The sequence below is a fragment of the Bison bison genome, unplaced genomic scaffold (assembly GCF_000754665.1).
Source record: "Bison bison bison isolate TAMUID 2011002044 unplaced genomic scaffold, Bison_UMD1.0 scf7180017864118, whole genome shotgun sequence".
NCBI lineage: Eukaryota > Metazoa > Chordata > Mammalia > Artiodactyla > Bovidae > Bison > Bison bison.
This window is the reverse complement of record NW_011494690.1, coordinates 3,456,630-3,468,445: the sequence shown is the minus strand read 5'-3', so window position 1 is coordinate 3,468,445 and position 11,816 is coordinate 3,456,630. Positions and strand designations below refer to the sequence as shown.

Here is an 11,816-nt window from a genome sequence, read left to right as displayed (position 1 = left end):
CTTATCTTTACAACTCTGAAGGTCTTTGTCCTTAAAGGGGACACACTTTTTCTAAGAGATACAGCAAAAACCCCTTTGTAATATAAGCTGCAGATGCCATCTGAGTACTTTGTGCTTCTTGTTCCCAGGGACCAGCAGGCAAGAAAAAGAGTCATCTTCTTACCTATCTCAGAAGGAGATGGAGCTCCTACTATGAGGTAGGAAGGAGTGAGTATGGAGCCCAAGTGACACACTTAACAAATTGTGACTGTCATGGCTTCCCAGGTGGCACTAATGGTAAAGAACACACTAATGCTGGAGACATAAGAGACGCAGGTTCGATCCCTGGGTTGGGAAGATCCTCTGGAGGAGGAAATGGCAACCCATTCCAGTGTCCTTACCTGGAGAATCCTATGGACAGAGAAGCCTGGTGGGCTACAGTCCATAGCGTCACAAAGAGTTGAACACGACTAAAGTGACTTAGCAAGCATGCATGAGTAGGCATAGCAACTTCATCCTGAGGACTGCATGGTGGCAGAAACTCAGGCCCTTCCGGGAATGAGGGTTTGGGTCACAACATCAGGTAAGCCCACAACAGTAGCCAAGATGGAAGTGGAGGGTGAGAGAAATCTGGAATTGATAGTGGAGGAGGGAGATGATGAGTATTGATTGTATTCCACAGTCTTACTACAACAGTAGGGATTGTAGTTTGTCACACTAGCTTCTATCTTTTAAGTTCTCCTGAGGAAAAGAGGCCCCTTCAGTCTTATAGGAGCTGCTGCCTAAACATACATGGAGTAATAGACATTTATGGAGCAGGTGGTGGATTGATAGCAAAAAGACATGCTACCCAGATTCGTTTTCAAGAAAGGACTTGCTGCCTGGCTGCAAGGAATGAGGTCAGCTGTCAGCTTTTTGAGTCTGGCTCAAGTGCAGAGAGCCACTTTGTTTCAAGTCCTGCCCTTCCCACATCTGGTGACTGAGTGAGATCAGCTGTGTGCAGCTGCAGAAGTGACCCCAGCACACATGGGGAGCAGAACATATAAGCAGTCACACAGAGAATTGCAAGGAATTGTAAATAATAGTTATTAATTTTAAAACACTGCATTTTAGGGTGTGATTTGTTATTCCACAACAAATGAGAAGGAAATGGCATCCCACTCCAGTATTTTTGGCCTGGAGAATTCCATGGCAAAAGGAGCCTGGTGGGCTACAGTCCGTGAGGTTGCAAAACGTAGGATACAACTGAGCGACTAACACTTTCACTTTCAACAGAAGAGCAATTATCTGGAATGGTGTATAATCATAACAAAATGTAGAAACGTGGGTACCGGCTTTAAGACTAGGCAACAGGTAGGTATTGGAGAGTGGCAAGGAAAATGTTAATGGAGGCTGAAAGGTCAGTGTGGTAAAATATAGTTCCTCCACCTCTTGATAGCCACATCCTAACCCCCAGACCTATGAATATGTTACCTTATGTGGTAAAAGGGACTTTGCAGATGTGATTAATGATCTTGTGTTTACTTTGGATTATCCAGGTGGGCCAATATAAACACAAGGATCCTTACAGTGGGAGAGGGATACATAAGAGGGAGTCAGAGTGATGCAAAATTAGGACTCAGCCCACTGTTGCTGTCTTTGCAGATGGATAAGGGGAACCACAAGCCAAGGAATGTGGGCAGCCTCTAGAAGCTGGAAGAGGCGAGGAAATACATTCCTCTCTAGAGCCTCCAGAAAGGAATATAGTTCAGCCAACATATTGATTTTATTCCTGTGAGATCAGTGTTGTGTTTCTAACCATCACCGACTCAAGTTTAAGCAAACTCCAAGAGAGTGAATGACAGGGAAGCCTGGCATGCTGTGGTTCATGGGGTCGCAAAGAGTCAGACACGACTTCGTGACTGAACAACAACAGCCTACAGAACTGTATAATGATAAGTTTGTGTTGGTTAAGACTGCTAAATTTGGTGTTACACAAGCAGGAGAAAAACAATACAAGTGGTTAGGAGACAATTAGCTTCGGAGAGTAGTGAACAAACTCTTAGTAGAGGATGGGAAAAGGCAGTAAGGAAATGATCAAATGCTGGAGAATGTAGGTCCTGAGTTATATGGTAACAGTACACTGGGAAATACTTTTGCCTGCCATAGCACAGAAGATAGAAAATGCACTTTATGGTGAAAGTGCCAATTAACTTTCTATAGCTTCTGACGATAACGTACAAGAAGAGAGAAATAAGCTAAAGTAGGAACTGTTCAGTTTAAAAGAAGTATTTAGAGGAAATATTTCCAACCCAGTGCTTGTCATTTCTTAGGAAAAAAGAAGAATGACTGGCAGAGCCAGAATCCCAGAGGGAGGGGCCAAGAAGCAAGGCGAGGGATGGATTAGGAAATCACCAGCAGAGGGAAGGACAGAACCACAGTCAAGCACTATCCTGTGCCCTCAGTGTAGGGACCCTCACAGCAATTTTAGTTTTGTGTCTCCCACTTCCCTGAGCCCCGTCTAGACTGAAGTGTTTGTGTGACTTTTCTTTTTCTTTCTTATTTTTAAGGAGTTCTATTTATCTATTTAGGTCACATCTTGTGGCATGTGGGATCTTAATTCCCTGACCAGGGATCCAGCCCGCACCCCTGCTTTGGAAGGTGGAGTCTTAACCATTGGATCACAAGGGGAGTCCCTGTGTGGTTTTTCTATACTAGGAAATCTGGACTGAGAGAAGCCAATCTCAAATAGCTGCACCTGAGGAACAATACCTGAACTGTTTTTGACACGTCTGGACCTGATTTAGATGATGAGATGCTGAACTTGAATGAATGATGTCATGGGGTGAGACTTTTAGGATACCGGGTAAGTATAGTTTTGCACGTTAGGTGGGACAAGAATTGTAGCCAGAAGTTGGACAATGATAATTGTCAAAGATGGCCCCTAAATAATTCTTTCCCTATGTCTACAGACATAACTACTCTTTCCTTCAAGAAATGGAGTTCATTTTCCTTCCCCTCAGTCTAGGCTGGCCTTGTAACTTATTTTGACCCGTAAAATACGGACAAAGTAAGTCCTGACAGTTTCTGTTTTCATGTCATTGGATTCCCGAGCCATTATATTAGGATTCCATGCTGTCCTGCTGGAGAGAAGGACCATGTGGAGAATCCCTAGAGAGAGAGGCCATGTGGGGAAGAAGTGAGATGCCCCAGTCAATTGCATTTTCAAGGCTTCAGACACATAAGGGAGGTCTTGAACCTGCTAGTTCAGCTTAGCAACCATCTGAATGCAGCCATGTGAGTGGTTCCAGCCGACACCATTTGAAGCAGAATGACCAGCCAATTCACAGAAATATGATAGGTTTTTAAATCATTTTTTAAGCCACTACATTTGGGGATGGTTTTTTATCTAGTAATAGATAATTGATAAAGCAGTCTTTTTGTTTATAGAGGATACCTTAAGTGAAAGACTTAGGACAAAAAGACCTGTAGAGAACTGAGGGACTTTGAGGAGCCCAGCAGGTTCCTCTGTCCATGGGATTCTCCAGGCAAGAATACTGGAGTGGTGATCCATTCCCTCCTCCAAGTGATCTTCCGGACCCAGAGATTGAACCCTGGTCTCCTGCATTGCAGGTGGATTCTTTACCGTCTCAGCCACCAGGGAAGCCGAAAAGGTCTTATAGCCTCTTATTTATTCTAACCCTGTGACTATGCTTTACTGTTGGTTCTTTTGGCCTTTGTCTTTGCTTTGAGATCATTTATGACGTTGCAAATATTTTTCTAGCTGATAAAGCTGGAAATAAAAAATGGTAGAGAATACTTCACAGGCTTTTGGTTGTGCTAAAAGTTTATAAGAAGATATGGAATATGAGATATTTTTATTATAAAAAGGTTTGAAAAGTTAATATTACATTTTTAACTTGAATATACATTAAACTTAGAGGTAATATGTTTTGTTATTAAATGTGTTATAAATATTTATGTTATTATAATACAGTACAGTCATAAGAAGCATCTATGAACATTTAACAGGTACACTTCCCTGGTGGCTCAGGTGGTAAAGAATCTGCCTGTGGAGACCCGGGGTTCGATCCCTGGGCTAGGAAGCTCCCCTGGAGAAGGGAATGGCAACCTACTCCAGTATTCTTGCCTGGAGAATTCCATGGACAGAGGAGCCTGGCTGGCTACAGTCCATGGGGTCGCAAAGAGTCCGACACAACTGAGAGACTAACAGTTTCACTCTCATGAACCTTTAATAAACAACTGTTAATTTCTAAAGCAGACACTGTGAGTGAAAGTTCTGGTTAAATTTTTAGAGTGAACGCTAACTATTAGCTTAAGAAATAAATTATGTTTGTCCTATATGAAAGTGTTGATTCCAACTGGTTCTCTGCTGGGAATTCAAAAAAGCAACTCAAATATGTATGAAAGCATATCTTATTTACTCTTGAACACCAATACAATAATGTTTACAATCTTATTATCAAGAGCAGTGGTTTCTTCCAACACATGTATATCCTTGCTGCTGCTAAGTCGCTTCAGTCGTGTCCGACTCTGTGTGACCCCATAGACAGCAGCCCACTAGGCTCCCCTGTCCCTGGGATTCTCCAGGCAAGAACACTGGAGTGGGTTGCCATCCTTGACACTGCTGCAAATAGACTCAAATCTTCTAATTATTGATGACTCCTTTTTCTTTAATTGATTACATACTTTGAAATTTTATAACTACCTTGAATCTTAAGAAAAAATTGCTTTGTTACTTTCAGGGCTTTTTTGAAGTCTAATGGATTGGAAAGATAATGGAATTTTTTAGAGTCTAGATTTCTTCTATTTTCAGAGAAGATTTCCTAGTCTTTTTATCACTCATTTTAGAGGATTTGTTCCACAGAGATACGTTGTTAAATGTTTGCTATTGTAAAACCCTTTTTTCCTTCAATTTCTCAAGTAAACATTGTACAAACATTTTAGGAAACTCTAGAGAAAATTTTAATAACACCTAATAAATTCTTATTTAGGAAGGAAGGTAGGAAAGAGGGAAGGAAAACACGGTGAACCAAGTAGCCTAATGTTTTATAATCTTAGGGGTGGGAAATTCTTTTTTTTTTCCTTTCATGATACATTTCCCTGAGAACATTTGAAACAATAGAAGTCTTTGTTGCTTTTGGAAAATACTTTTGTAAAGTTAAAAATATTTTCCAGATTTAAGTTTGAACACCTCAGTTTATTTTCACAATGGGAATTAAGAAGCTTTTCCAAAAGTAAATTAATTTTATTTCTTAAATGAAATCAATGTACCAAGATATTTAAAGCTGGAACATGGTATCTTGAGAAGCCCAAGCTAGCCTTCTAGAGATGCTGCAGATCTTTGGAGGCACTACATGGAAAGAAAGGCTACACAGGGAATAACTGAAATACCCTAATCAATACTACCAAAGCCCCAGACAAGTGAGAGACGCTTTCTTGAATTTTCTCCCTTGTCTATAGCTACCATCTGAATATAGCCACAGTAGCAAACCTGTGTAACATCACTTGAAGTTAACTATAGAAAATGGTTTAACTGGATACCACATAACTCTATATTAAGCAAGCAGATAGTTGACTGAATTTTTTTCAGTGCCTAGTCAATGATTCTGTTGTATGTGAAAGTAGTTATACTTGAGAGCCTTGATTCTAAACAAGAAAAATGAAGGTTTGCTAATCATTGCTTTTCCTCTCAAGGTTGCTAACATTAGGTCATTACATTTACTGTGCACTTTAAAAATAATCAGTAGCATATGGCTTGTTGAAGTGAGTTTGCAAATTGCTGACAAACACCTTTTTATAACCATATATTAGAAATAATAAGAAATATTTTCTATTTCAAATTTCAGTTCCCTAAAACACATAGCATAGTTTGTATACCATTTTATAAGAAAGATTTTAATTATGGGTTATTAGACAACTGACTGTAATTAAATAATAACCAATTAGTCTTTTAGGGGCAGTGTACTTGGATTAAAAAGTTGCTGCCTTTTGTGTCTACCTATATTAAGAATTTTATCCCCAGGTGCAATGGATTGATTGTTTCTGTCCCTATCCCCAGCTCTCCTCAAACTCATGTGCTGAAATCCTAACCCCCAATGTGATGGTGTTAGAACTGGGGGCCTCTAGAAGGTGATTCAGAGAAGGTAATGGCACCCCATTCCAGTACTCTTGCCTGGAAAATCCCATGGACGGAGGAGCCTGGTAGGCTGCAATCCATGGGGTCGCTAAGAGTCGGACACGACTGAGTGACTTCACTTTCACTTTTCACTTTCATGCATTGGAGAAGGAAATGGCAACCCACTCCAGTGTTCTTGCCTGGAGAATCCCAGGGACAGGGGAGCCTGGTGGGCTGCCGTCTATGGGGTCGCACAGAGTTGGACACGACTGAAGCGACACAACAGCAGCAGAAGGTGATTAGGTTGTGAGAGTGGAACCCTTATGAATGGGACTCCGTGCCCTTTTAAGCAAAGAAACCGAGAGGTAATATCTCCTTACATTTGTCAGAACTATAATATATCCACACCCTGAACTGATTGGCAGTTTTTGCATTTAAGCTGGATTGACTTCATTAAAGGGATATATTATCTGAAGTCACTTCTGAATGATGTTTTAAGCAAAGACGTAAGGAGGAAGGGGATGGGTATTGGATAAACTAATATTTTTCAAATTTCAGATCTCAATCCATTAGTGGATCATATGGAATGTAATTGATACTAAAAATGAAATAAAATGGAATCAAATAAAGTAGAAATAATAAGCTCATCATACTTGGTGCTAACATGGTTTATGAAATTTATGTTTATCTATGTGTATATTGGGTCATGCTGTAAAATGAATTTCTTGGTATCAGTTCAGTTCAGTCGCTCAATCGTGTCTGACTCTTTGCGACCCCATGACTCGAAGCACGCCAGGCCTCCCTGTCCATCACCAACTCCCAGAGTTCACTGAGACTCACGTCCGTCGAGTCAGTGATGCCATCCAGCCATCTCATCCTCTGTCGTCCCCTTCTCCTCCTGCCCTCAATCCCTCCCAGCATCAGAGTCTTTTCCAGTGAATCAAGTCTTCGCATGAGGTGGCCAAAGTACTAGAGTTTCAGCTTTAGCATCATTCCTTCCAAAAAAATCCCAGGGCTGATCTCCTTCAGAATGGACTGGTTGGATCTCCTTGCAGTCCAAGGGACTCGCAAGAGTGTTCTCTAACACCACAGTTCAAAAGCATCAATTCTTCAGCACTTAGCTCTCTTCACAGTCCAACTCTCACATCCATACATGACCACTGGAAAAACCATAGCTTTCCTGATATAGACTCATGCTATTAATATTTATATATTGCTAGGTTGATTTGCTAATAATTTGTTGAGAGTTTTTGTATTTCTATCCATGTTGCATATTTTTATTTTCACAAATACAAATATCCCAAACCTCCTCCTACTACATTTATATTTTGTAAATAAATTAACTTTTTGACTTAAATAAAATTTTAAATAATAATTTTAGATTAAAAAAAAACAACACTCATGTTTCTCTCTCCTGAGATTCATATACTCACTCCTTATACTGAAATTGCAAATCATTTCTACCCACCAGATCCATCTATACCTAGTCATCTGAGGATCCTTTGGCAGTCTTCTCATTTTCTTCAAAGTCTTGTTCACCTTAACTGTTCAGACTGTATACCTAGAGACAGAGCAGGCTCCGCCACTATAGATGGTCTCCTCCCTTTCCTCCTATAAACTCATGACTTCCAGGTAGCAGCGGGACACAAAGATGGCAGCTGGTCCATACAGATGCACGCAGAGGAATCACCTGGGTCATAGTCCATGAGGACAGCCAGTCACAGGAAGAGATGGTTGACCAAGGGCAAAAGGCCCAGCAAACACTTTGGGGCAGGGTAGGCATACCAGTGAGTCACTAGTAATGGGAAACTTTCTTCTTTGCTGTTTGTTATGGTGGTGAAACCATATCTGGCTCTGTTACCAAGTCTGCAATCATTTAGACAAAGCCAGCAGATAGGCTACCAGGCAGGTCTATATTTTAATGGCTACGTCCCCTAATGTACTTATAATACATTATCAGGACATAGTATATCAATGGGTCATTATTAACCTCTCTCTTTATTTTCTAAGTTGTTTTTGGATCTTGGGCATATTGGCTACGGGATGATGCAGGATATTTTTAAGGATTTTTACCTAAGATTTTACAGTGTTAAGTAAAACATGGGGAAGGGTTATAGGGGTATGAGGAAAGAAAGGCAGTAATAAAAATTGAAGAAAGGGAATGAGCAAGAGAAGAGGCCAGGGTGAGAATGAGCATGTGCATGAGACTAAAGGCTTGGCATATTTTAAGCCTGAGATCAAGATTATTTCTTAATTGAGGCTCTTTCATGCAAGAATCAGTCCTTAAACTGCAAATATAACTATACTGGCTCTAGGTAAAACTGTTTAGAAGATAAAGTCCCTCCACGATCTGATCTCAACTCTACTTCATTCTCACCAACTGCCACCCTTTAGCATATACTTAGTCTTCATCACCTTTGAGTTTCTGAAGAATACTAGGCTATGCCATGCCTCTGTGCCTTTAAAATTTTTATTCCTTTTCCTTGAAATGTCTGGTTCTTGTCTTTGCTGTAACACCTCTTCTGTGACTTCCTCCCAGACCATAAATTCTGTAAGAGTTAATAATTCTTCTTATGCAAAACATTATGTGTAGTACTTTCATTATAACAAGTAATTGTTGTATGGTAATTATTGGTTCTGCATTTGTTGTGTCACTGATCTGTGAGTTCCTGTGGGCACGGCAAAGTCTTACTTGTCATTTTGTCATCTGTTATCACTGCCTGGTACACCATAAGCTCTTAGAGAATGTTGGTTGATCTCAATCAAATAGAACTGTAATAAGAAGTCACTGTACAGCCTCTCACTATGTAGACTTATGTTCAAATATGCAGCTGTGTTGTGCTATTATAATTTATCTACTCTGGGAAGAAAAAAAATCGAACAACATTATTTTCGGCAGATAGCTGGGTCAAGCAATCATGTTCTGTTTTTCCATTGGGATAAGGATATCCCAAAGGAAAAATATATTGAACAGAATCCTCTTACATCAATTTTTTATATTTAAGGGAAAAAGGATTTGCAAAATTTTCCAAAAGTCAGTTAGAAAAATTAAGCCCCTATGCAATGTGATACTTCTAAAAATAATGCCCAGAGGAACAGCAGTTCTAGAGAATAATAAATCCAACTGTGGCTAGATTCCATCTTCATTTTGGAAACAACCACAGCTGTGGCCAGCCCCGTCAGACAGTGGAATGCAGTTGAGAATTTGATATGGGGGAGAAAGGAAAGGGAACTAGGTTTCCTGCTCTGAGGCAGTTGGCACAGAGTCCCTGGTTCCTCCCCTTCCCCCCATCCACTGTCCCCAGCTCTCTCCTCCTCACCCAGGAAGTACATTGGTGATCTGGACAAGGTCTGGCATTTGGATTCTGTTTGTACTGTGGGGGACATTGCGGTAAAAGGGCTTGAGAAAAACTAAGATGACAGTGTTATATTATACTGTACATCTCTAATTCTTCCAAGTTTGGACAAGTGTCAAGTTAAGCCACAGAGAAATGCTTTCGTTTTCTTTAAAAATTTCTATAAATGGTATTTTGCAATTTATCTGAGACAAAAGAAGCACAATGGTTCCAACTTCATTAAGCTTTCCTTTCCCAAAAGTTTGACAAGATCACTTGCCTGCTAGAAGTGACACACTGGTCTTAACTGACAATACTTCATGGAGAAGATAGTTTCCAGTGCTATCTTCTACATTTACCTTGTACTCTCTGCAGCTCTCCTGTGTCCTTTATTAAATTATAGAAGCTCAAATAGCAAAAGCGAGGAAGCTATTAGCAACTACATGAAAGTGGCATGTCTTCTGTTAAAGAGCCACCAGGAAAACTAATTTATGACTGTTAGTCAGGATAGTGGTTACCCTTAGGAGGAAGGGTTGGCAGTAACTGGAAGGAGACATGGGGAAGACTTCTGGGGGTGCTGCTCATGCTCTGTTGCTTGATCTAGGTGCCTGATTACATGGCTGTTCTTAACTAGTGAAACATAATTGATCTATACCCTTATGATTTATATACTTTTCTGTGCGTGTGTGCATGCTCAGTCACTCAGTTGTGTCCAACTCTTTTTGGCCCCCTAGACTATAGCCTGCCAGGCCCCTCTGTCTATGGGATTTTCCAGGCAAGAATACTGGAGTGGGTTGCCATTCCCTTCTCCAGTTGAAGGTAAAAGTGAGTTGCACAGTCATGTCTGACTCTTTGTATCCCATGGACTGTACCCTGCCTGGTTCCTCTGTCCATGGAATTCTCCAGGTGAGAGTACTGGAGTGGGTTGCCATTTCCTTCTCCAGGGGATCTTCCTGACCAAGGAATCAAACCCAGGTCTTCTGCTTTGCAGGCAGATTCTTTACCAACTGAGTCACTAGGGATGCCTTATTTCAAAAAATAGTAATGATAAGAAAGGTATTAGGCCTGTGTTGGTTCAAAATGTAATACTTAGCCAAAAGAAAATAAAGACCAGTAAATCCAGATCTATATAATAATATACAGTGAGTCGCTTGGACATCAAGGAGATCAGGCCAGTCATTCCTAAAGGAAATCAACCCTGAATATTCATTGGAAGGACTGATGCTGAAGTTGAAGCTCAGCATCTACTTTGGCCACCTGATACGAAGGGCCAGTTTACTGGAAAAGACCCTTATGCTGGGAAAGGCAGGAGGAGAAGGGGGAAACAGAGGATAAGATGATTGGATGGCATCACTGACTCAATAGACATCAGTTTGAGACAACTCCAGGAGATAGTGAAGGACAGGGAAGCCTGATGTGCTACAGTTCATGGAGTCGCAAGGAGTCAGACACAATTTAGTGACTGAACAACAACAACAGTGAGTATACCCAATAGGAGTGTGTGGGATATACTAAGGATGGAGAAGGTCGCCTGCCATATTGTTTAAGGATGTTGAAGCCATCAAGCCCTCAGCCACGGCAACCACCTCCAGCAGTGTACCCTGAGGGGATTCAGGATGGAAAAGAACATGATACTGACCCTTGTATAGTTAAGGTGCGTATCCTAGGAATGATTTCAGTGGGCCCAGGCTCTTGCAGCTTCCCATACAGAGAAAAGCATGCTAAACATTAGCTTGAGATGTCTAGTTTTCTTTAATTAACAGTAATCTTTTATTGTTCCAACTACTTGATCTTTGTTGCAAACACCCCTGTATATCCTGGCTCCTCCCTTCCTCTTCAGAGCAGTCCCTCAGAGCTATCTGAGCTTAAGTCCTCAGGAAGTCTGCCAAATAAAATACAATCACCAGATTTTAGATTGTGTATCTTTTTCAGTTGATGATACCTTTTAGTAAGAGATCATTTGTTTACTTTTGGAATAGGAGGCCCAGAAGTCCAGATGAAGAGGACTGTTTCTTAGTCAGTAATAGGCAGGAAAGGTTCTATCCAACTCTTGTTGCCACACTATCCAGATCCTCTTGGGTCATCTTCATATTTGTTACTGAACAACTTTATGAGAAATATAGGGCATATATTATCAACCCATCATTAAAAAGGGGGAGCCTGGGGCACATACTATGTTAATAATTTGTTTAAGATAATAGAGAAAGTCAGTGTAATAGAATTTCCACTTCATACATGTCAATATGATGCATCAAAGACAGCAAATCACTATGTTCAGTTCTCTCTTTGATATCAAATCAAGAAATTGCTATGATTATTGAGGGAAAGCCTCATTTGGACCCTGTTGATCAAGGCTATGGTTTTTCCTGTGGTCACTTGTGGAT

The 11,816-nt window shown here is 40.6% G+C and overlaps 1 protein-coding gene across 1 annotated transcript in view; it reads left to right on the top strand.

Moving 5' to 3' along the window:
• DTWD1 (DTW domain containing 1) overlaps window positions 1-3,524 on the top strand; it is a 33,729-nt gene extending 30,205 nt beyond the window's left edge. The window contains exons 6-7 of the transcript XR_825220.1: window positions 129-197; window positions 2,677-3,524. The gene's annotated coding sequence lies outside the window, so the exon portion shown is untranslated. The remainder of the gene's footprint in view (window positions 1-128; window positions 198-2,676) is intronic.
• Window positions 3,525-11,816: the final 8,292 nt, after the last annotated feature.